General features: G+C 38.9%; 1 protein-coding gene across 1 annotated transcript in view; it reads right to left on the minus strand.

Moving 5' to 3' along the window:
• Ryr3 (ryanodine receptor 3) overlaps positions 1 to 25,053 on the minus strand; it is a 535,270-nt gene that overhangs the window by 507,988 nt on the left and 2,229 nt on the right. The gene's annotated exons all lie outside the window — the stretch shown is intronic.

Here is a 25,053-nt window from a genome sequence, read left to right on the forward strand (position 1 = left end):
GTGTCTATTGGCATCCTATAGAGATATTTTAATGCTGTGTCATATACTATGCTTGGCACATACTGTCCAGTCTATATTTATTGAATGCATAAGCTGATTGCTTACACTTGGCTCTGATTTTCTTTTATCTTAGTTTGCTATATAAATTTTGGTAACTACATCACCCAGCTATTTCTTATTAAACCTGCAAGGGAAATAAAAGAGCAGACGAGATATCAGGGAACCCAACTTATTTTTCTAATTTTGCTACTGAGTGGTTGTATGAACTTGCCGAATCTACATCACATCTGTAAATTCCTCTTCTCCACCTCTACAATGCAGCAGGATTAAGAGGGTGGGTTTCAGTAATGAACATCTGCAGCTACACTATAGGATCAGACCCTGCCATCCTGTATGTGCAGGGATGCCTAAGCTTAGGCCTTTTCGGTTGTACAAATTAGACATGACTTTGCTGGTCCTGGCTCTCCCAGTTGTTTATGCTAAATCACCTCTCTCGGCACAGTGTAAGTGAAATGGTTGGAAAAGCAATAGGCCCTGCTTTTATAAATAGAAAGCACACCTTGCTTGACCAGATAAACTGCCTTCAAATTGTTCATATCTCTGTGATCAAATCTTAAGCAGAAATAAGTCTTTGAAGTTAGAGTCAAGAGAAAACATTTGGAAAGATGTGTGAGCATAGTAGTTAGAAGTCAAACATTCTTCTTGGAAAAGTAAACCCAGTTTTTTCTAAAAGGACTAAGATGGCTGCATAACTTATTTTGGAAAAATGTAATTTTTCTGTTAAAAAGTTAATATATAAAATAAATAAAGAGAGGATAGAAGACTATTGAAAAGTATACACTCATGTGGATACACTCAAGTCACACCCATCTTTCCTAATTTTAGCTTTGAAGTGGTCAACACTGGGAAAGTTTTAGGAAGAAATTATTTTTCATTACTTCACTCCATATTACCAAAACACTACTGTGCAGTCATTCAGCAGGTTTTTGTTCTGGGCATTGGCTGTTTAATGAAGTTAACAGATGGGGCTCCATTGTCAGTGTAGCCTCACACTGATGAACTGAGTCCTCACCTTCACTCAGGGCAGTGAGCTTTCATTCACTTCAGGTGTGCAGACAGGGAGTCGCTCATGACTCTTCAATTCCCACTTTGTAAAATACAAAAATAAAAACTCCAGCAAGTGAGTGTTTGTTTTCACATTTAAGCTTGTGACACATTTCCAGACTTCTGTGGCAGAGAATTTTCTCAATCTTAAGAAAAAAAAAAAAAAAGCTGCTTGAAGCTGCCATCTTTCCAGATCTTCCTAACGTCTCTCCATTCCACTAATTGCTTCTCCAAGGCTAGAAGACATCAAATATAGGGAAATGCAAATGCGCAAGGTCTTTCTGATTTACTACAGCAGCAGAGCTGTTTGTAATGGGCCAAGTGATCAGACACAGTAAGGAATCTGCTTGTATTTGAGCAATGGGATATCTCCCACTATATTCTATGCGGGTTTTTGAAATTATTTTTTCTTTGACAATTTCATTTGTGTATATAATGTATTTTCATCATTTCACCCTCTCCTCATTACCCTCTGATGCCCTCACATTCTCTCTGAAGCCTCCTTTCATACAAAGTCTTCCCTTACTTCCCTGTCAATTTATACAGTTTGGTTCTTGTTTTAGTGACCCACTGAGTTTAATTAGGACTTTTTGCATGAGCATTTGTAGGGGTCATTTACTAGACTTTGGTAAAGTTATCAGGAGCTGCACCACTGAGAACATCTTCCTCCCCTGTTCTTAATACATCTGAAAAACTGAATCGAAACAATAAGAACTAAGTAGAACGATAAATGGCAAACAATTTTGAAAATACCAAGATATGAGACAGAAATAACTCTAAAGAATGACTCTAAAGAAATAACAAGATATAACATGCTTTCCCCCCCACTGATAACAAAAACCTGCTGTTCTAAGACAGTGAAAAACAAGGCGGATGTTTGTAAGTCACCCTGAAGATGGAAAGGGTGGGGAAATGAAAAAGGTAGGGGGTGAGAGAATCAGAAAAGTCAAACTGAGCATGGAAGAGGCATAAAATAGTGACAAAATTGCCCAAAATAAATGCTCCTGTGTGATACCAGTTGGGGCAAAGAGATGGTTCAGACAGAAACACAAAGTGGGTGTTGTTAAACTAGGGAGAGAGAATAGAAGATAAGGGGTTTTGTTTTGTTTTGTTTTAAACTTTGAAAGTCAATTTGGGGAAGTGAAAAGCTTGTGGAGAGAGCTCTTTGTTCCTTAATAGAGACTCGGACCTTTGAGAGAACTCTACTTAAGAGAAGACATTCTCCATACACATGCCTTACCAATGCAGTAAAATACTGTACTCCAGCAATCAGAGCTCTAGGCATCAGCTTAATGGCAAGCTATTTTTAATAATGGGAGGCTTTAAAATAGAGATCCTGAATTCAAATTCTCATCTCCATGATCAAAAAGAGGAATGGTTGTGAATGCACATTTCTGCTTTAACTGGAATAAGATAGGCCATGATAAGCAATCAACTCTAATTTTTTTTTTCAAAACCTAATATTTCTTCGCATCAAGAATCCATTGGTGCCTCAACACATGGTGCAGATTTTCCATTAACCCCAAGAAAGATCAAAGAGACCAAGTTTAGGTAAAGCTGGTGGTGAATTCATACAAGTAAGAACTGGCATTGTACTTTGCGGATAGTTCTGAGGCTGCCTCTCAGTAGTCTGAGCTAGAAATCAGAAGCATCGAGTCACATAGGTGGAACACATTTTTTAAAAATTAAAATCATGACATTTCAAACAGAAGTGTCTTTCTTCTGTGTTTGAATTTGAAGAGAGAAGAGATTCCAAAAGGGGAAAGTGACAGGAACAGACAACACTTTATAATACTGAGGAAGAGCCCCAGGTAGCGTTATGTATAAAACACTACAGGTCTGCTTCCCTTCAGAATGATTTTTTAACTATGGGGGAGAAATTCTAGAAACTACTTGTTAATATGATCCTGATACCCAGTAAATGGATGCCCACTTATCAAGCAGTATGTAAAGAGAAATGACATCAAGCAATGTCTCTTCAGTATAAGACACTAGGACAAAATCTCTATTCATCTGGGAGCACTTTTTCATAGGTATAGGTTTCTCTTATGAGTATAATTTATATCATCTATTTCATTCTTAATTCATAAACACCAAGTTTTAAAGCAATGCAACAAATTGTTTCTCTAAACGCTCTATGGAAACTTGCAGATGGCGGGGGCAGAAGTCAGTGCAGACTCCCAGCAGGCACACTTAATGTGGCATATGCTGCCATCCTAAATGCCGACGTATGCACCCCACCACAGCTGCCGGGCATGGCCTGCTGCTTCTGCTGGAAAGAGGAGCTCCTGACCACCCCCTCCCACATGGCTCTCTTATTCCCCTGCTGAATAGTTCATTTATTGCACTAAGTAGACATGGAGCACCTGGACTGGCCAGACACACTGAACTTAAATGGGCTTGCTTTTAACTTGCTTTGTGACTTTTGAGTAGGTCATACTTGAAGCTCAGTTGCCTTTGCTGAAAAAAAAATGCTAACTCTGGTTTAGAAATGACTTGTAACTGCTTTGTGGTCTAACCTTTTTTTTTTTTTTTAACCTTTTTGTACAGAAGGCAATGAACTTGGATAGGATTTCTGCTCTGCTGCAGGTTGTGGATGCAAATTGGAAATAAATAAACACCACTGGAGCCTTTGCAGTACAAGTGGGACTCTGACACCAGCCCTTTGCAATAGTAGCTCCCACATGAACTACTGGGCTTCAGTGTTTATTACATCCATCCTCAATGATGATTGACATGCACATACCCAGGCACCCAAATAGTATCTGTTATGTACCATCTTTGGAAGAACTGAGAAGAAAGATTCTCAGGTCATCTGCAAAGCCATGGTTCAGGTGAGGAATCCTAGATGAGGAAACAGATGTTACCACCAATAGAATTATCACATAATAAATATGCTGCAAAACCTCCATGGATCATTTTATTCCAAAGGTTCTCAAAAGTATGGTTTTTCAAGCAATAGTGCCACCACCACCTAGAAACTTCTCAAAAGCAGTCTCACCCAATCCAGAGGACCAGACACACAATACACAGGCTCAGCAATGCACACTGTAATCAACACAGTGGGTGGTTCTGATAAACACAAAAGTCAGATGGTCATCATTATAATACTTTGACCTTCATATTCAGAAAAAGAATACAGGAGAAGAGGACAAGTCAGTTGCCCAGGATCATCCTTCTGGTGTGTAGTGGAGCCATGTTTAGTATGTCTACATTATGGACTGAATTATCTCCACCCCCAACCACCAATAAGACTGATAAAGCTCTAAATGACAACATGATTACATTTGGAGGCAGTGACTTTAAAGATTTAATTAAGGCTAAATGAGGTCCTAAGGGTGGAGCTTTGATCCAATGGGATTGGTGGCATTATGGAAAAAAAGGGAGAGATACCAAGGAGCTGAGTACACAGAGAAAAAGGCTATATGAAGTCAGAGTGATGAGATGGTCACATCAAGATCAGGATGCAGGCCTGGTGAAAGACCTTGATATGATCCTGGACAGTCTCTAGACCTGTGAGAAAAACAACTCTGCTATTTATGCCCCCACCTCAGTTTGAAGTATTTTGTTATTAGTGGATCTGGCAGACTAATATATCATATCTTCTGATATTCTGGGCAGGTATATTTAAATGATTTTAGAATTTTGGACCAAGCTTCCACCTAACGAAACAAATTTCTCACAGCCACTTAATCCTGTTTTAAAACACTCATCAAATCCCTTCTTCAAATGCTGGCTGCCACTTTCTCTGATGGCACTGTGATCTATAACCTAGACTATACCTGAGGTCTTATACTTGGTCCCCCTGTCACTGGCTCTACTTTTTCAATGTCCCTCCAAAATATAGGCAGAAAATTTCCATCTAAAATATAAATCTCAGACTAAGCTAATTAATTTAATTGTTCTCTCCATAAGTACATTTAAACCTATGTGCAATATGTACACTTTCTCTATTATGTCATTATCAGGCATGTGGGCTATTCCCAGATGAACACTGTGAACATGTCTGAATATATACTTAATGTTCTGTCTAAACTGAGGAATTGGGGGGCATAGGATAATAATACATTCAGTTTTATCCTCTTCCCAAACACTGTAATTTTTTTATCCATAGTGGCTATCATAATAAGATTCATGATGTGTTCACTTCTTAGCTAAAATTTATTTAGGATTTTTTGCACATATGTTCAAAAGTGAATCTAGGCTCTAACTTTCCTTTCTTAAATAAGTTTTTATTCATTTTAGTTGTAATGCTCTATGGGCTTGGGAATGTTTCTATCTATCTGTCATCTATCAATATTACTTTAAAGTGTTATGGGGGTATTTTTTTCAAGATTGGAATTATCAATCAGTTGATTTTGTTTTTGTTGTTGTTGAAAATTTTGTATATAAAGTTATCCAATCTCTCTAGGATTTTTACTGTTGTAATTGTTTTGAGGAAAACTTTTTCCTCTAAAAAATGAATAATTACAATATACTACTGATTTTATTTAAAAATTTACAGGAGCCTCCTAATTTTGTTTTCAGTTTGATAGTTTGTATTTATGTAGAAATTTGACCTAACACTTTAGTGTTCCAGTTTATTGGCATGTGGCCATCATATTTGCCTGCCTTTTAAATCTCTCCTATAGCAAATATCCATGTTTAATTCCTCATATAATTTACTCATACCTCTTGTTCTTTTTGTATTCATTTTGACAGAGTTCTAGAAGCTGTATTCTTTTTGATTGCAACACAGGCCTATGGGTATTCTTTTGTTTCACTGAACTCCACTGCAAGTGCTTATTCTAATGCATACTCTCTGTCTCTGTCTCTCTCAGACACACACACATACACACACACACAAACACACACACACACACACACACACAGAGAGAGAGAGAGAGAGAGAGAGAGAGAGAGAGAGAGAGAGAGAGAGAGAGAGAGAGAGAGAGAGATCTCCACAACACACCTTCACATACACACCTGGAAAGGATCACCTTTTGCTTTCAGATTTGAACAAAAGCTCATAATGTTCATTGAACTTGCCTGCTGGAACATTCTCTTTGCCCTTGGCAGTTCACAGCACAGTTTGCTGCCCACTTTTAGCCCATTGTCATGGGCTTGGTATTTGGTAACTTCTAAATAAAGGTATCTGACGCCCCAGTCTTCACCTAAACTTATGGATTTAAAGGCCCAGGCAAAACTTTCTTTAAATTAAGCAATTTTAGTTTTGCTTATAGAGCTTTTCTTTTTTATATATTCCTGTTCTTATCTCTGTGTATTTTTTCTATTCTTTTCTGTATATGTTTCTAGACTGTCTTTTGTTATTGTTTTTGTTTTTTATGCTTGTTTTTCATGAGTAGTCTATTTATTCAAACTTTTCTCATTTTCTAATATCAATCTTTAAGACAGTAATTGGCAAACCAAGAGCCATTGATTAAATGGATTAACTGACTCCACTTGTTAATAAAGCACTATTGGAACACCATTGTACCCGTTCATTTTTCAAAGCTGAATGATTGGAACAGAGTTGTGACAGTAGTATCTTTTACTTTCTCTCCTTTTTAAAGCTTATCAAGGCCCTGTAGACGGACTGTTTGGGTCCTGTGTCTTCCAGTATGTGGTGATTACTTTCATTACTTCCTGGTGAACTAAACTGTTCAGGGGAGAATAAGCAGTATCCCATTTATCCCATCCTAGTCATAAGCAGTATGTTTTAAAGTTTTATCTCATTTGTTTATACATTCACTCTGAGAATCTTGGCTTTAATTGAAAAATGTCCATTAAGTTTGTTGTTAACAGTCTAGATATTCTACAATTTCACTTCATACTTCTTTCTTTTTGTGATTTTTTTAGATTGATTGAAATTCACTTTGCTGTATTTTTCTCTTTTTTTTTTCTTTAAAGTTATATAAACTTCCTTCCTGTTCCCTCTCTTCTTGCCTCCCCTCCTTTCTTCTCCCCTTCAACCTTCGTTCTTTCTTGGATACTCTGGAAATTTTAATTTGTACCTTTAAACTCTCAATGTAACATCTTTTTCTTCCTTCAATAATAAATATGTTTATGAATTCTTTATCTTCAAATGCTTCCTACTCTTACTATTTATATGTGGTTATTATCTACAACTTTATGCATTATTTTTTTCCACCTGCAATCTATACTTCTTTATGCTGTTTCATATACACTCGACTTGTTATACTTTAATTTCATGGTTCTTATTTCTTCTTACTTCTTTTTGTTTGTTTGTTTGTTTATTCTTGTTTTTGTTTGTTTATTAGTTTTTTTTTTGAGACAAGGTCTCACTATGTAGCTATGGCTGGCCTGGAACTTACTATATAGACCAGACTGGCCCCAAACTCAAAGAGATCCATTTATTGATCCCAAGTGCTGGAATCCAAGGGGTGTTACACCATGTGCAGCCCTATTTCTCTCCTTTCAACTCTTTCTTTCTGGGGTCACTTTTCTTCCTTCTGATATTCTGTAGCTGAGAACTGTTGCTCAAAAGTTTCTTGGATTTGTTTTATCTGAAAATGTCCTTATGGAGGCTTCATACTTGAAAAATAATTTCACTAAATACCTGATTTTCTCTCATACATAGAGTGTTCTTTCTTTTTCTTTGTCTGTGTGTGTGTGTGTGTGTGTGTGTGTGTGTGTGTGTGTGTGTAGCACATGACTATAGGTATTGCCCTTACCAAATGAAACACAGCAACTAAGAATCTATTTCTAGTTAAACAAGTAATTTGATGCCCCAAATTACTTAATTAAAGCAGACTACACTTCAGTACACCCCCTTAAAATATAGAATTAGCTAGTGATCTACCTTGTAGGAACATCAGCAAATTAAACAGCTATCTAAGATAATAGGTAGAGGCGCCGGTCATTCTGCTTGCTTGACTGTGTGAATACATTTTAAAGTGCTGAGACATCAAGAATATTTTTAAATTGGTATATGAAAGAGAATAAGTCAGTTTTTAAAGAATATTCTCCCCAAAGCTCCAAAGCATATTAGTCTAGCTAGAAAGAAGCAGTTAGCTCTAATTATTTTTTTTAAAAAAATACACAAGAGGACTAAGAGGCTTCATTCTGAAAGGTAACCTTTAAAATAGAGTTTCTCAATAGATACATTCATAAAATTGCATGAAGAAAACGAGACGGTCACTTGAGGACTGTGCTCGCTGGAAACAAGGCTGAGGCCACTGCAATGGAAGAGCATTCACGGTACACTTAAATCAGCTGTGGGCCAAATTTGCAGGACTAATGGCAGACCTAAGACTATAGTCCACAAGTGAAGTCGGTGTTTTTAAGGAGACTATCCTGTGAAGAATGATACTCTGTTGTCATTAAAGCTGAAATGTAATTCTGTACAACTCTACCCCTAACACTGATTCAAAGTCCTGATAACATTAGCACTGAGGTGATCCTGAGTAGTTAATCCTACTGCTGCTACAATCTAGGTTGTTCAGGAATGCTCTGCTTCTGAGTCCAGTTATAGCTCGGTCATATGAGTGAAGGCACTGGAGATTGATTTTTAAAACAAAGTTCTCTTAGAACACAGTATCTCTAGTCTCCAATGTCCTATTCAAATTCATTCTTAAGAGTACTGATGAGATCCAAACAGGATCACTATAAAAGAATGCCACATGAGGAACCTTTGTAGGAGAGAAAGGGCAGGAAAGTTGGTGTACAGGATAGAGATTGTTGTGGTGACTGAGCCCATGAGAAGCATGTCAGTGCACACGCTTAAGAAGTTACAGATGGTGAGAGGAAAAGAGGGTGCTATAGTGACTACTCTGAGGAGACTTCAGAAAAGGGGACACAGGAAAGAGGAAAACAAGAAGTGCTTCTTTAGTTATCTTGTGTAAATTCTGGGAATAAATAGAAGGCTTTAATAAAAAACTAGGGAGGTTTGTTTGGTTAGTGAATAGAAGACAATGAAACTCACAAAAAAAGAGTACTATAATTATTATCAGACAAAGAAAATATACCCTGACATGCACAGTAGAGCTCAATATTATGATAGTTAATTTAAAAGATTTATTTTCTTTTTATTTCTGTGTATAAGTGCATACCTGCAGACCTATGTGAAATACCCAAAGAGGCCAATAGAAGCCATCAAATGCTCTGGAGCTAGAGTTACTGGTGACTGTTAGTCACCTGGTTTTGGAGCTGGGAACTGAATTTCATTCCTCTGCAAGAGCAGCAAGCACTCTTAACCACTGGGATATCTCTCCAGCCCCAGTAACCATCATTTTTAAAAGAAAAGAAAATGTAGCCTGAGATTGAAGTCAACAAGAATAGAGCCTGAGGTAAGTGACTCATGAGCTAACCCTCTGGGGTGACCTCTGTAGAGTATGAGGGAGAACAAAATGTCCAGCTTATCTTGAGACTGTTCTAGGCCTAGAGGACACAGGCCTTCATAGGAAGAATGTCCTGCAGGAATGCTAGAGTTGCTGTTTTCATCCTGGATCACTCCTCTTTGCTCACTTATTGCCCTCATGGTTCACCAGGCACTGCTTTCCTACTCCCAATATTGGTCTCCATGTCTGTGAAGTGGTCTCCACTGCCGGACCAAAGGCAAATACAATGAAAGCCATCTCTTTATGCACAGGCCAGCATCTATCTATGGGCTGCTTATAGCTACCATAAGCCAATCCTGTGAGATAACATAATTAAAAATACACTATCATTCGCCACACTGTAAGAAGAGATAATGTGATGGCAGAAGACTTTGAGGTTAAGGGAGCACAGAGGAAGCTCAGTGGGTAAGAGTGTAGCTGAAGTTTTAAATTTCCTTGCAGTGGACCCTGCTTTAGTTCTTTGTGTGAACATCACAACTCATAAACATCTATACCTTCAGTTCCAGGGAGTCCATTGCCCTCTTCTGACCTCCACAGGCACTACACACACATGGTACACAGACATACATGTAGACGAAACACCCATACACATATATTAAAAAGGAATAATTCTCTAAAACTTTCTTCCGATTCTGATGTTAAGAAATATTGAGAATTGGAGAGTAAGAATTTATCTGTGTAACTCAAACTCTTAGCATGTATTATATGCTTGTACTTCTTATGAATATCATCAAAGTAAAGTCTCTCACACACCAAAATGAGTGAGCATGATATAAATATCCTTACAAGAGCACTCATTTTCTTTTGTCCCCATCAACTCGTCACCCATTGAAAAGCACAGTGAACTTTGGAACCCTAGATCATCAGTTAAGACAAGGGTACTCACCCAGTATTCTACTGCCTAGCTTTAGTCTTTAGATACATCTTTTATAAATGTCATTGGTAGCACACAAGTTCTCTGGGTACATAAAAATTTTTGGTTTTTATGAGAAAAAAAAACGAATATTTGAGACCAACCCATTTATGGAAAACCAGCTTATATTTGCACACTAATTCTTTCCAGATAGAGAGATATATACATACAGAAAGATAGATAGATAGATAGATAGATAGATAGATAGATAGATAGATAGATAGATAGATGGATGGATGGATGGATGGATGGATGGATGGATGGATGGATGGATGGATGGATGGATAGATAGATAGATAGATAGATAGATAGATAGATAGATAGATAGATAGATAGACAGACAGACAGACATTAATAACTGGAAAGAGAAACAAGTAATGAATAAAGGGAAGAAAAGCTGAAAGCAAGTGTTTAAAAAGAGGGAAGAGGTAGAAACAAGGGAAGAGGTACAAAGGGGGCAAGTGATGAAGGAAGAGAGAGTGATTAAGTGTCAACATGGTGTCAACTAGAAAAGCAATGTGGTTCCTTAGAGCAGGGTGGGATGGGGGGAGGAATCTGAGAAAAGACAACTGGACTCTAAATGACAGCTAGAAGCTATGATGGGTGGCCCTTTCAGTTAAGCACATTTGTAAGGCAACAGTAGCAAGCTTTAAAAAGAATAAGCAATCACTCCAGAAGGACAAGGATGCCTTGGGCAGGGTTGTAGCATCAGCTTGTATATGGGACTCCATGAATAAAGTCAGAATCTAAATCAATGTGTATTACTCTCATTTTCTCCATTTATTTTTACTAGGTTGTTCAGAACATGGCAAGCTGAAACATGGTAGATTGGCCATTAGGGATAATTTTGAAAAAGATAGCAATATAATTACAAAGTCCTAGAATTAGTCTTAGACACATATGTGTGTGCCTACAAACATGTATACACACTTGTAAATTTTTGGATGAATTACAAAGTATGTTGTCTCCTTCAGAAGGAAACCTGTAATTTCCAAGATGGGGTCCTTTCTTTTTTATAAGTAATTAGGCAGGAATATGCCACTGAAGGAGGCAATCTGAAGTAATATTTGCTGAGTTCCTTGTATGAGCAAGAGAATCACACGAAAAAGGATGAATAAAAAGTGATTTAAATGAGGGTGGAGAGATTGCTCAGTAGTTAAGATCACCTGCTGCTCTTGCAGAAGACCCAGGATTGGTTCCCAGCACCCACATGGCAGCTCACTATATCCAGTGGATCTGTGGATCCTATGCTCGCTTTTGGCCTCCACAGGCATTGTACAGATGTGATGCACAGACATACAAGCCGGCAAAACACCCATACATATAAAATAAAAATAAATCTTAAAAAAGAGCAACCATTCAAGAAATAAGAAATCAAAATTGCTGTGTCTAAATATGAGTACTGACAGAGAGTCTAGTTAAACTGAAGAAAGAAAGATGTGCTAGTCTGTAGGGACTATTCAGTGTGGTAGAAGAAAGTTTTACAAACAGTGAATCAAAATTTGTACAACACGATCAAGTATAATATTTAGATCAGAAAACTATAATTAACAGTCTTTTCCAGTCATAATCTTTAGTAAATTTTGAGCCAGTTTTTAAACAAATTAAATGTAATTTGAATTTCTAATCCAATTTGACTCAATATGAGATCTGAGGAACGGCAGCTTCAAAGGGCAGCAGTCCGGACAGTCGGCTTATAATGTGTGTTTGAGGAAGGGGTTGTACCACACTATGTCTGACTGCTATAGAGAGCCTACATGGCCTGTTGACTTCTGTCCATGCAGCAGGAACAGAGTAGCTATGGATGCTTAACATGAGTTGAAGACATGTGGCTGATACTCAGCTTTCACAGACAGTCTTCAGCACTCTTCAGTGCTAATCACTTTCTATTTTCTACATGTGCTCTACACTTCCTTCTTCTCCTGTCACCCTCAGTCCTTTGGTGTGAATGTTTATACTGTCAACTTGACAGGCTCTAGAACCACCTTGAAGAAAACTATTTATGCAAGATGATGTTCTAGATCAGTTATCTGGTGTGGAAAGAGCCCCCTCCCCCACTAAATTTCCATGGGCCTGGGTCCCAGATCGCATAAAAGGGAGAAAGTAGCTGAAAACCAGCATTCACACCACTCTGTTTCCTGACTGTGGCTACAGTGTTGACCTGTTGCCTCAAGCTAGTGCCACCATGATTCTCTCACCATTGTGGACTGTATCCTTGAACTATGAATCAAAATAAAGCCTACCTTCCTTAGGTTGCTTTTGGTTGGGAATTTTGTCACAGGGGCTACAACATGGGAGAACCATCATCTAGAGCTACAAGCCTCATGCCATGAAGAAAAGCTTAGGTGCAACTGAGACTTCTTTTATTTCCTGGCACAATCTCCCTCAATGAGGGTTGTTTTTCTCTAAGATTCTTGACATCTCAAGGCTGAACCGTAACAACTGCAGTCATTCATATAATCTTTCCTTAAAGAACCACTTAGATTCTTAAAGTATAAGATATATGATTATGAGTTGATGAAACCAATACAAAAAAGCAACCTTACATAATTTGTGTCTACACAATTTGCTTTATTAAAAACATGCTGACATAAATTAGCATCAGTATGTTCAGATTTCTGGACAGAACTGGATTTATGCTAACTGGTTCTCCATTGTCTAAAGGAATGAGGTCAGATGGTCTTGATTTGTTTCCAAAACAGTTTACCAGCCCCATCTTTTCTCTCACTATAGTCTTCATGTATTTCCTACACTCTCATCTTCATATTTCTTGGCCATATACTTTCTATTCTCTAAAGCTTGCTTTACAATGATCCTTCTTTCTTAAATGTATTTTCAACCTCCTTAGCAATTTACCAAGATCTTACAGAATCCACACACTTCACACAGTCCTAGGCATTTCAAAGTTTTCCTGATTCATTTGTCAAGATTACCTATTCCTTCTATATAATATATATAACATGTTTATTTACTACATTTTGACCTGTCTCATAGTTAATTGTTAAGCTATCTCTCTCTTATTAATTTAAAGTCCTTGAGAATGAAGTTATATGCTTTGTTCACTTTCAAATTTCTCCAGTCTATAGCCTATGCCTTTCATACAAGTACTTAAAAACTACTGATTGGATATATCAGTGGCTTCTGCTTTCAAACACATGGATAATGTCCAGAGTTTTAACGAACCTTAAATGCCTTCATGCATCTTTAGAAAGGTATTAGCTGGCAAGATGACTCACAAAGTAAATGTGCTTGCTTGCCAAGCCTGACAATCTTCATTCACTCTCAAGCGAACCCACAGGGTAGAAGGAAAGAACTCACTCTAACAAGTTGTATTCTCACTTCCCTCACAATAAATAAATAAATGCAATAAAAAATTTTCAAAAGAAAACTATTAGCTTTGATCTAACTCAGTAAGCACTGGGGAAAAATATCTCAATATCCTCAGGGGCATACTATACCTAACCTCTGGGTTAGAAATGGATTAGCACTAAATCCCCTGTTACACCAAAACCCCCAACAAATATGTCTTTAATTTTCATTTAATGCAGTTTACACTAGATCCAGGAGCCTCTTCAATTCTGTGAATTATTTGTCATCTTACATGTATCTAGAGGCTTCACAGAGACATGAACATGAGTGACAATCTCTTGGCACAGCCTAGGGATCAACTAAAATATCACACACCAGAAAGCTGAGAGTCAGGCTCAGGCTAATGCTGATCCTTAAAGCATGAGCTAGGGTTGTAATTTTCATAGATTCAGAAAATTAAGCCCAAACACAAGCATATCCACAGGTTTTCCTTGGCTGTTGCTTCTGGGGTACAGGTGGGGGAGCTATTTAGATTCTGTTCTCAATTAATTAAGCTAGAAACTGTAGTAAATAAACAGTTTAAGTATATTTTATACCCCTCAAACCGTTCTCATATCACTGAAAAGCAGCTGCTTGAGGATCACAGATGGTTCAGAGAAGCATGGGCTGAACATGCATACTGGGACTTGGCAAGGGAGTTCCCAGCCACCAGAAAGTAGGTAGGACATGCCACAGAAATATGTATTACATCTCATTTCATATATAGTAACTGTTATATAGCTGTTTACTCCTAATTGAAACACTCCATTCCTGGAGGATGCTTGTTAAGACTCAGAAAGTAAACAAAACGTGTAAGTTGGGGATGCAAGCAACTTGCAAGTCTCTACAAAGTCTGAAACTCCCAAGATTCACCAGACTGTCTCTTGGGGGTTGTATAAGCAGTAAATGACATCTGGAAAGCAGAGGATTTCCACCGGCTAACAAGTTGTTCAGGAGCTTCAGGGATGTAGCTGATGGGAGTCCTCACTAGTGCTGGAGTGGGCTTATTGATGACCGAGCTATCCTTGAGCCAATCCTGTGCCTGTAAGTAACTCTTTGTCCATGTTCTGTAAATAAGCCCAATAAACTTGCTGGTTTTTCAAGCCTGTCTTCCATGAATTCTTACTTTGTCCTATTGTTGATGACATATCTGGGGTGAATAGATGTTTGCTCATGTTCCTCCAGGAAGTCACACATCAGTAATACAGGAGAAAAATATTCATAAACTGACACAGGCTCTATGCTCATTATGATTCTATAAACATGAAAACTTCCTAGTATTGTTCTTCCAGAAGATGAAGAAACTGTCGAAATGTCATAATTAGCAACTGACAAATGTGGAATCCATATATAGGCCTGAATCACCTAAAACACTTAACCACCCTTTTTAGAGACTACATAGAGCAGAGGCATTGATACTGATCACAAGACCATTGGGAAACCATCAACTATAATGACTGATAACAGGAGAGAACTAAGATGTTCAGTGAAAAAAAGTGTTCTGACTAGGCAATACATACTTATTATACTCATTTATAGGAAGAGTGTGCAATCATGTCTAATGATGAATCAGTATAATGTTTACATACAAAAATAAATGTATACAGAACACAAAATAAATTTCTTTTATATTATTATACATATAATATGTGTTTATTAATATGTATGTATTATGTATATAATACATTTGACTGAAAATTTATTTATTTAGACTACTAAGTTCAATACATATGTAATCAGAGCTCATTATTTCCCAAGCTCCAATGATCATGTGCTAGCCTGTTTCATGATACTATAATAGAATATCACAGACTTTCTAAATTATGAATAACAGAAGATTCTGACTCATAATTCTAGAGGCTGGAAGTGCAAGAGCATAGTGCGAGTAGCTGGTCTTTGTAGTTCTTCATAATAATTAGAATGGGGGAAAATGAATGCAAAAAAAATGTAGGGACCATGTAAGCTAAGATCTCTGTAACTTGTTATCGAAAACTACTAATTCCATCCTGGAGACTCAGCTCTCATGATCTTGTCTAATGCTAAGTACTGCCCAAAGGTCTTCAACTATTATTAACACATGAATTCTGGATCAAGATTCCAATACATGAACTTTTGGAGGGACAAATGTGTCCCTCCATGTATCAATGCTTATATTTTTGTTATCTTTGGAGCAGTAAGAGCTTTATAAAGCATCTGGCTGAGAATATCTTCAAATGTTGAACATCAGATGTTGAGAAGAAGGGAGACAAACTAACAAAATAGGGCCTTGCTCTACAGAATCTTGGAATTTCTTCATTTCATTCTGATCCCTCTCTGTAAGTGTAACGATTGATCTCAATTGTCAACTTGATGGGACCTGGAACTACCTGGGAGATGGGCTGCTGGGTAAGCCTATACGGGATAATCTTGATTAGGTTAAAGTAAAAAGATGTTTTCACTGTTAGGTGGTACCATTCCCTAGGCTGGTATTCATATACATACATATATGAGCTATGCATAAGCATTCACTGTTTTCTGTTTCTTGACTCTGGCTATAACACAACAAGCTACCTCAGACCCTCAGGCTCTGGCTACTATGGCTGCTCACCATGATAGACTTGCAACCTTGATCTGTGAATAAATAAAACCTTTCTCCCTGAAGTAACTTTTGCAGGATATTTTATCACAGAAACAGAAAAGGTGATTAGTAGGGAAATCTGTTATCATTTTCAAAATTCTATGGACTGAGGTTGACGCTGGACTAGATAAAATAACTCATCCATATAAGTTTTCTTTTCAGCTTGTTTCTGACATGGTGGTGATCATGTTTGCCTTACACATGTAGTTTACTTTTCTACTCACAATTTAAGAAGTAAAAGGTGTTATTGGTACTTAGTAAACTACTAAGATTAAATGCCCCCCCCAAAAAAAACTCCTTTAAGGAAATTAAAAGCCAATCTATCCTCATTATTTAGAGAAACCATATTTTAATTTTTTAAGTTAAATTCCCCATATACTTGTGTAATTCAGTTTACAGTTTATGAAAACAGCTTTATGAGTGAAATGAGAAGCCAGTGAGGGTTTTCTAATCCAATCAAAAAGTGGCACCACCATCCTGCCCCCATGCCTAGGCTTTCCTACACACCTATCACTCTTTACAAATCAGAGTATTTTAACAAGGCAAATAGTCACAGGTTTCAGTAACCAGTGTTATTCAGTTTTTACATGGAAAGCAGAGCGGGGAAGATAGGAATAATGTTGATAGAGAGGAGGAAAATGAATCAGAGGTTTGAACCACTGCCCTCAGCAAAAGCCCGTACGAAAGATGGCATTACAGCATAGAAGAAGAGTCAAGTGTGGCTTTAGGGTCATTCATTGAGGGTTAGATAAGAGGGTATCAGGACTGAGATAATGAATAGCCAGGCCTCTACAACAGGATGACTTCATGTTGTTGATAACACAATGAATTTCCAGGGAGACACAAATTTCTTCATTAAAGCATAGGTTGAACAAAGACAAAATAGCTCCCCCCACATCAAGACAATGAGATTTTTGTGGTTGAGAATTCTCCAAATTATGTTGCCTATCTTCTGACATGAGTGAAAAGTGCTGGTGGGAGGAATCACTGGCTTTTGCATGAAGGACACTTTGCAAAGAAGACCCTCAAGCACTAACCAGACAATCTCTATTCCTGAGGGCCCAGGCACTGCCGCTCATTTCCATTTTTCAGGCTTGCTTTTATAGTTAAAAGAAAGTTGGGAACCAAGACCATGAAATAACCATAGGGGATTGTCTCTTTGTACTGTGTAGTGACATTTGAAGAGCTAATGTGACTAATGTCAATGTTTGCACTGTTTGTTAAGACAATATTAATAACTAATATTTACTGAGGACTTACTATGGTTGGGTGCTGCTCTAAGCACCTTACATGGATTAGCACATTTAATCTTCACAACAACCCTTTGAGACAGGTACTGCTATTACCCTTATTTAACACACGAGGAGATTGGTACAGAATTTAACTTCCCAAGGTCATACACATTAACCAGAAAACATTTTCACCATAAAAGCGTGCAAAAAGTTACAACCAGAAGTCACTGATATCTTTGCTAATTCAAGACACAGGTAAGAGACCTATTAACTTGATTCTCTCAGTCTTTCACCATTACGATGTCTTTTTCATGGACGAAACTCCAAGGACTTATTCAGGATTAGGTAACTCCAACTACTTATTCAGTAGTTGGTCAATAAATGTTGACTAGATAGCTTGCTTACTTAAAATTTTATTATGTCTATCTCTAAAACCATTTTAAGGGGTTTTCAAAAGCTAGAAAACTCTGCCTTCATTGTTGATGATAACATCTATCACTTCTTAAACCCATTAATCTGTCTGCCTGCCAATCTTTCTTCTACCATGATAAATGATACACCGTCTTTTATATTAACATTTTATCCAAGGACCTTGATATGTTCTGTGAGCCCAATCCTACTCATAAAAAAATATTCATGTGTTCTGTAGCATGCATTAATTCCAACAGATTCTGAGGCTTCATCCACAGCTGCAAACTGGCAGGCAGTTCTGAACTCTGCTGCAGATGTGTTTTGCTTGACTGGTAGCATTAAGAATTTTGTTTGTTTGTTTGAATGTGTGTAGCAGGCCAGCCTTTCTTTGCAAATAAAGCTGATCTACACATTTAGCTATTTGTTTGATTTCCCCAACGTTGTTTAAATTTGTGGTTCCTTTAGTGCCTAGGTGCTAAGGAACTGACTAGACTAAATTAAAATTCCTGTGTTTCTGGATTTCACAATGTATATAGCTAATGCTCTACAAAGGTAAATGTCTTCCAGACAATCAGATAAGTGCTATTCTAAGTCTTTCACTCTGTGTATCTGTGTCTGTGTCTCTGTCTGTCTCTGTCTCTGTCTCTGTGGGGGGAGGGGTCTGGAGCAGTTTCAGAGTCCCCCAAAGTATCCCTGAGAAGTAATAATCACTAACATTCCATTATAATGAATAAACTAAAAGCCTAAAAAGAGCAGGCAACCCTTCAGTTATCCAGCAAAAGAAATAATGTAGAGTATACCAAGTACTATGGCTCTGACTTTACTCATTTGACCCCTGTATTCTTTGTTGTGTTTTTCATGCTTCACTCTTGTAAGGAAATTATATTTGTCCAAAGCCTTAATGTTGTTTATTCTTAGGAATCCCCAGCATAGATAGAAGGAAGGAACCACAGACTTGTGTCCTGAGTGCCTGCAATGAGAGGCTCAAACTTTTCTAAGACGGTGTTTTATTTCCATCTGATCTCTTGGATTCTGTTTCTGGGTCATGTGGTAGTCAACAGCTATATCTCTCTTATTGTCCTACCATTATGCACAGCCTAGATCTGGACTATACCACAGTGTGGGAGTTCAAATCAATATATTTTACAACATGAACATGTATGTGCTATTGAGAATTTCCACTTCTTCCTGTGGTCCCATTAATGAGCTCTCTATACTTAAGCTCATTAGAGAGATCAACTGTAAAACTGTTAGAGAAGTAAGGGCAGGCCTCATCATTGGTGGGGTAGCCATTACCATCTTCCAGGAAGAAGTATTTTTTGTTGTTTGGGTGTTTTTTTTTTTCTGTGTCTCCCCTCAACACACTCCTTGTTTACTATAAGACTGTTCTGTGGTTGGTTTGGGAGAGTCTGGAGCATGTGCTTAGGATTACAACAAGTAAACCTCAATGGATATAACTGACAATGGGATTTATCACATGAACACTCCCATACCTCAGGAGAGATGCATGCTTAGCTCTCACTTTGATGTAGAGCCACATCGTCTTAGAAAAAGCTGAGACTTTCTTTCTCATATTGTTATCTTTGATCCTGAATCATTTTAGATAACATATATTGTTGTGGAATATTAGTTTAAGATGTGTTACATTTCTTTATGCTGTGGAATATTTGTTTAATGATGCAAAGATGTGTTGCATTTGTTTAACTCTATGAAGCTGCCGAAAACACTTGATTTGTCTAATAAAAAGTTGAATGGTCAATAGCTAGGCAGTAGAGGGATAGGCAGGGCTGCCAGGCAGAGAGAATAAATAGGAGAAGAAGAGAAGAGGGGGGAGAAAGAAAAGGAGAAGGCAAGGAGGACACCAGGGGCCAGCCACTCAGCCAGCTGCAGAATAAGGAGTAAAGAAAGGTATATAGAATAGAGAAAGGTAAAAGCCCAGAAGCAAAAGGTAGATGGGATACCTTAAGAAAAGTTGGCTAAAAATAAGCCAAACTAGGGCCAGGCATTCATAAGGAAAATTAAGCCTCTGTGTATTTATTTTAGAGCTCGGTGGCAGGCCCCCAAAGAACAAATTTTTTAAAAAATGTATGGTATATATTAGATGCAGCCCTGAGTATAAAGATTGGTCTTCCTAATGCCTGAGTAAGGCTGGACAGCTCTTACTCACGCTTTATACTCTGCTCAAAGGTTGAAATAAATACAAAATCTCTATGGTCCACTCAACCAAATGCACGCAGCCCAGATTCCTGTACCTTGACTCTGCAGATCATACTCAGGGTTCCCTGAGAGCCAGTGCTGTTCCTGCCCACACTTTCCCCTCTCAGCAGTGCTCCCACATGTTCTCTTTCTCCGGTGCAACTCCTACTCCTTTGGGAACTTGCTTTGTTTGGCTGTTAACGATGCTAATCATTAGTGGTACCTGCCGAACTAACAATTTCACAGTTCAATTTTCTGGGTAGAAGAAATATCTTGAGACAATACCTTGCCCCCAAAGGCAGACAAAGGAGAAAGGTATCGTGTACATGGGTCATGTGGTCACTGTGATCAGCCTACACTTTCATTCCCGCGTTTTCATTCCAGCTGCCCTGCCTTGCTCACCACCCTGGCTGCTTCCTATAACACAAACTGAGTCAGTAGGAAACGTGTTGATGGAGAGTACCGCCAGCTGTGGCTCTGCCTCCAGATGCCTTCTTGCCTCCCTTATACTTTAAACCAAGCAGAAGCCAGCAGCTATCACCCAGAGAAAAGTGTAGTTTCTGACTATCGTTGTAATCTGATTTTAACATGGAATGTTTTCTTTTCCTTTTTCTAGGGCATTGAATGAAATAATAGTTAACCCCAAGGAGACATGCCAAGACCATGATCACCCTAAACCAATGGAGGATTTACTGTCTAGGGATACAGGAAAAGGAAAAGGGGGGAGAGAATGGTGCCCTGAGCTACAGAAAGGAAGGAGTGTGTGTGAGGGAGGGGTGTGGCTCTTTGGAATACTACATCATCAGCCTCAGACCAGTCTGAGTTTTGTTTTCTAACAACCCAGAATCAAGAATGACATAAGGAAGAAGGAAAAAAAAAAAAAAAAAAAAAAAAGAACTTGGCACCTCAGCCGGCTCATCCCTGTAGCAGGATCCGGGGTAAGGTGCCAGCACTTTTTCTTCCCTCTTTCTGAACTGGAGAGGTGCTGTGAGGGCAAAACTCACTGAACCAAGGCAAACTGCAGTGGCTGGAATTATGTCCCTAAAATACCCCAAACAAGAGGATGTCTGTGAGGATATCAACCCTTAGCACCTGCAAGACCACCAAGGCCCCCTGGGGAGAATGATCATCCAACAGTCTTAGCCCTGGCTGGGCAGGACTCCCCACAACAATGACATCTGTTTTCAGCTGACTTCAAAATGACTTTTTGCAAAGGACCCTACTCCTTAAGCAGACACCAGATAAGAGAAACAGCAAAACCCCTGGGTGGGAGAGCTATACTGCTTTAAAGGAAAGCAAATCCTTTAGAGAAAGGAATAATGAGCTTTAAAAGATAGTAGTGGGGGAATGGGAAAGGCAGCTGTGGGATTAAATAGTAAGAAGTGACACCAGCAGCTTTGGTGATGTTCTGAGATGACAATAAACACCCGAGTGTCTGGTTAGGCAGCTGGACTCCCAGGAGCCTACCTGGCTATGTGTGTTATAATTTGCGTCTCATATCCTCTAAAGAGATAGCTTGAAAGAAGTTGAGGTTTGTTATAGTCAAAAGCACCAGGGCAGCATCCAATCTGGATGGGCTGGAGGCACTGAACACATTAGAGAGATGGGGAACCACTCCGGTACTTTTCCATCAAGAGCCAATCACAAGCAGGATTGATTTCCTGTTGTAGGACAGACACAATGACAGTGCCCTATGAAATGTGCCTGCTTTTGTCATTGGGAGTATTTTTGGAATTACTGTTGCCTTTCATGACTCTCCTAGTAAGGCAGATTCTCTATACAGAGTGTGAAACAAACAAACAAAACATCTGTTTTCTTAAATGACTCATTCAAGGTCACAAATGAGCTAATATAAGAATTCCTCTAAGTTCAAATTTTTATTACAGCCTTCTACTCCTAATGGATAAATCTTATACTGAGGGTATCTTTATGAATAGAGCTAATTTAGAAGGGTTTGTTCTGATGTGGAATTGAGGAAATGGAGCTACAGTAGAGCATTCTGAAGACAGGGGCCTCCTCAACTTACACAGAGACGTAAGATCGCTGAAAAGTATGAAAAGGGTGCAGGTCAGTCAAAACCATGGGGTCAGCGGATTTAAATGTAAAATTCTTTAAGTAGCAGCAATACAAAGGGAAAGTTGAGGGATAAAGTAAAATAAATAATCATAAAACAATCAAAGAGGCAAATATGGATATAAATCTATTCAAATGCAAGCTTTTCAAAAATAAGCATTAGAGTATTTTGCTCTCCAGGTAAATTCTTCCCACTTATTTCCGATTCAACCCCCCTTTGGATCAGCCCAAAAGAGCTGAAGAAACATACTTACTGTACATTAAATGAATGTTAGAAACTAAACTTAAAATTTCATCACAAAAGAACAGTTTCCCTTAAGTGTCCTCATCTTTCCTTAATACTTTCATTTAAAAAAGTAAGCAAAAGCATTGCTCACGCATCCCTCAATGCAGGCTGGCTGCTTGGTCTCACTCTTTGTAGTGGGCTAAACATCCCCAAGCTTGCAGACATCATCTGTTCTCTTCCTAAAGCTCAGAAGCTAAAAACTCTGGTCAAGCCTGGTCATGAGCATTTAGGCCATAGCAAGATAAGAGCTACCACACTCTAATGGAAAAACAAAAACAAACAAACAAACAAAAAAACCCCACAGTTTTCCCAGCTCAACTTGATTCTTTGGGAGAAAGGATCTTACTTCCTGCTCACACCCACACCCACTAGGGGCATTTCACTGAGAAGAGGATACACTAGTCCACTGGTACAAAAATCGAACCAATTCTGAGAGGCTGTCAAGAAAGAGACTGTGAAGGTGGGAAGCCCTGCAGTGACCTTGGAAGGCCAATTTTAATATCCCCACTCATCCAGCAGTAGAGCCTCTGGTCAACCCCGCTGCAATCCACACCTGCATGTCTAGGGTCTGCCTTCTAGCACTACCTCCACTCTTCTCTCTTGCACCAGGAGGATGTTTTTCACATCTTTCCTATTTGCCATCCTGAGGGAAGTATCTGACTTTACCAGCTGGTAAGCAAGCACACAATGCCTACAAGGAAGCAAGCTAGAATCTATAAGCCACCAGGTAAATGTTCACCAGCATTCCAGCCAGGGGCCACGAGTTCCAGAGGGGCAGAGCTCACATCAGTGGTAGAAGTCTAATGCAAGGATCTGTCTGAGGCACCATGGTAGGACCAGAGCAGTCCTTGACTTTCAGTCCAAATACCTTTCCTTGTTCAAGTGTAGTTCAGGGGCAAAGGAGAATGACTTTCTACAGATAGGTCTCAGCTTGGCAGACTGTGACCAATCTTTAATAGGAATGGATGCCTACCTCACCCCAAGTTCTGTTTGTTTCCCTGTATGATAAAATGAAATTAACAAGAAGAGGTGTATGGTATCCAAAAGACAGCAGGTGAAGGCTCAGAGCTTAGTCGTAGTTTTAAATGACTACTCTAGTCCAGGGGGAAACGGCATCTCCCTGGCACTCTCGATGCCAGCCACTCTGCCAACTGTTTGGAGACAGGGTAACTGTCACTCTTCTCCCCATAACTTCTTGTTTTTGTATCAGTGGCTGGCAGGTTTATCTGCTTCGGAGCAGCTTCAGAGCCACGTCAGTGACACTGGCTACGTCAGCAAGAAATTGGAAGGGAAGAAGACACCACTGCCAACAGCAGTGGAGAGAAAATTCTAGCCTTAAAAATCAGATGATTCTTCTGTCTGCCTCTCTACATAACAGACATGGCTTCTAGTGAGTTCAGACTTTATGGACTTTCATCACACCTACTTAAGGTTTGGGGTACAAGGACATTAAATTTCACTTCCAAACCCCTTGCTGAAGACCTGCGCTTGCTTAAGAAACAGTGGGTTTCAAATGTGCCAGAGTATAGAGCACCGATTCCTAAGTATCTAAAGGCACACCTAGGCTGCCTTCTAGCTCATTTCATACCATCACTGATTCTAGCTACTTTTACTGTTGGCCCTAGTATATTCCACATGACATCATAATCACCCACAATTTGATTAAGATCCATGGCACAATGCTACTCTATAGTTTGTTTTTAAAGTAGGTTTAAAAGCCTCGGCTCTCTGAGACGGCAATCCTTTAAAGCTCACAGCTGTAAAAGGATGATTCTGCTCCATTGTCAAATGATCACCTCTGGTTGAAAACAATGTTAAGGTGACTGACACATGGCCAGTATGTTTTAGAAGATTCTGTTTGTGAGAAAGAAAAAAAACAATGCTAATGTAGAAGTGAGTGAGTTCAAAGTGAAACACTGTGTACAGCACAGGTATTTTCTCAGGTGAAAATGGGGCCCTGTGAGAATAGCATAGCAATTCTTGACTCTCTGAAACACAGAAAGATAATGTCAAAGTTTTGTGTAGAGATCAAGCTTATGATTCCCAAGTTCATATAAACTGTTTCATCTAAGTCATGGCTAATGAGGGACAGAGTCAAATTCAGAGAGCTGCAGGTTCTCATCTGTGTGGTCTCCTCATAGCCTAACCTCAGGAGCAAGCCTCACAGCTCCATTGGGAGTTAAACTTAAAATTACATAATGACAATTACCAGTAACTTGCTGGGCAGTCACAGCCAAGTCATTTGATTTCCTGTACCTTTCTCTGTTCCAAGAAAAAACAAGATGAGGATGGTAAGCTGCTCTGTGGGGCGAAGAACTAAGAACACGCCCTGAAGTGTGGACTTCAGATGATTACAGTGAAGAAAGAACTGATTTTGTCACACTTAGAGTCATTCACCCCCATGGGGACCTCGGCTCTCCCTCTAAGCTGTGCACATACTAAGCACTCTGCAACAGGGCTCTTTACTGGTGTGCCTGAACCTCACAGGGTTTCCAGATGGCTTTAAAAGAGGTCCACCTACTCTGATCTCCAGG

Source organism: Peromyscus maniculatus, chromosome 4 (assembly GCF_049852395.1).
Source record: "Peromyscus maniculatus bairdii isolate BWxNUB_F1_BW_parent chromosome 4, HU_Pman_BW_mat_3.1, whole genome shotgun sequence".
Lineage (NCBI taxonomy): Eukaryota > Metazoa > Chordata > Mammalia > Rodentia > Cricetidae > Peromyscus > Peromyscus maniculatus.